Consider the following 1738-nt stretch of genomic DNA (forward strand, 5'->3'; position numbering starts at 1 on the left):
TAAATTGCTTTGACACATTTGTAAAAAAATCAATTGGCTGTGCATCTGTGATCTGTTTCTTGACTCTCTATTCTGTTTCATTGATCTATTTGTCTGTCCTTCAATCAATATCATACCGTCTTGATTACTGTAGTTTTATAATAAGACTTGAAATTAGGAAGTGTGAGTTCTTCAATTTTCTTTTTGAAAATTATTTTGACTATTTCAGTTTATTTGCATTTTTATATAACTTTAAGTATTAGCTTGTACATTTCCACAAAAAATTGGTACTACTTTGATTGGGATTGCAAGGAATCTATAGCTCAATTTGGGCATAATTTACATCTTACCAATACGGAGTCTTCCAATCCATAAACATGTAATATCCTTTCGTCTATTTAGGCCTTCTTTAATTTCTCTCTGCAATGTTTTATATTATTTAGAGTACAGGTCTTGCTCTTCCTTGTCTGGTTTCTTAAGATGAAAGTGTAGATCCTTGATTTCAGAACTTTCTTCCTTTCTAATATAAGCATTTAAAAAATAATAATTTTCTTTTTGTTGTTGAGAATTCACACAGCAAAACATAGACCAATTCAGCAGTTTCTACATGTACAATTTAACATAAGCATTTTAATGCTACGAATTCTTCTGTAAGCACTGCTTTATCTGCATACCACACTTTTTTGTAGGTTGCATTTTAATTTTCATCCAATTAAAAATATTTTCTAATTTCCCTCATGACTTTCTTTTTAACTCATGAGTTATTTGGAAGTGTGCTGTTTACTTTCCAAATATTGGTGGATTTTCCAGATCGCTTTCTATCTTAGTTCCCTAGGGCACTGTCTTAGCTGGTGCTGCTGTAACACAAATACCACAAGTGGGTGGCTTTAACCCTTTCAAGACCCAATTATTTTCGACTTCGAATTTTTTGTTGAGACCATGTGTTTTCATTAATGGAAGCATGTTGAATCATTGCGTATTGTTGAATTTTTGGTAAGTAGTACGGATATTTTCCCCCCACCAACAATCCTACCCTCCGAGTCCCAAGGGAAAAAAGTCGTTCCACTAATTCTACTCCTAGATGGACACTAGAGTTCAGAGCGGAAGATTGTGTCCCAAAGGAAAATTTTCAAAATTTCTTTGTTTCCTACCAAAATGTACACACCTCATACAACATCCTGTAGAAACAGTGATTTGTGGCTCATGCCCGTTTTTTCCGTTTCAAGCAGTCATAAAGGTCTCTGCCTTGCAGCAGCACACACTGTCAGTGGGAAAGCAGTTTCCCAATGAACCTGTGAGGCAGAAAAAGAGGGTGGGCAACTGTATTCCTAACAGTCGTGAATTAAAGCATTAAAAAGCAAAGATACCACTTTGAGGACTAAGGTGCGCCTGACCCAAGCCATGGTATTTTCAATCTCCTCAGATGCATGAGAAAGCTGGACAATGAATAAGGAAAACCGAAGAAGAATTGATGCCTTTAAATTATGGTCTTGTCGAAGAATATTGAATATACCATGGACTGCTAAAAGGATGAACAAATCTGTCTTGGGAGAAGAATAGCCAGAATGCTCCTTAGAAGCAAGGACGGCAAGACTTCGTCTTGCACATAATACTTTGGACATGTTATCAGGAGGGACCAGTGCCTGGAGAAGGACATCATGGTTGGTAAACTACAGGGTCAGTGAAAAAGAGGAAGACACTCAATGAGATGAACTGACTCTGTGGCTGCAACAATGGGCTCAAACATAGCAATGATTGT

This window comes from Trichechus manatus, unplaced genomic scaffold (assembly GCF_000243295.1).
Source record: "Trichechus manatus latirostris isolate Lorelei unplaced genomic scaffold, TriManLat1.0 scaffold00001, whole genome shotgun sequence".
Classification (NCBI taxonomy): domain Eukaryota; kingdom Metazoa; phylum Chordata; class Mammalia; order Sirenia; family Trichechidae; genus Trichechus; species Trichechus manatus.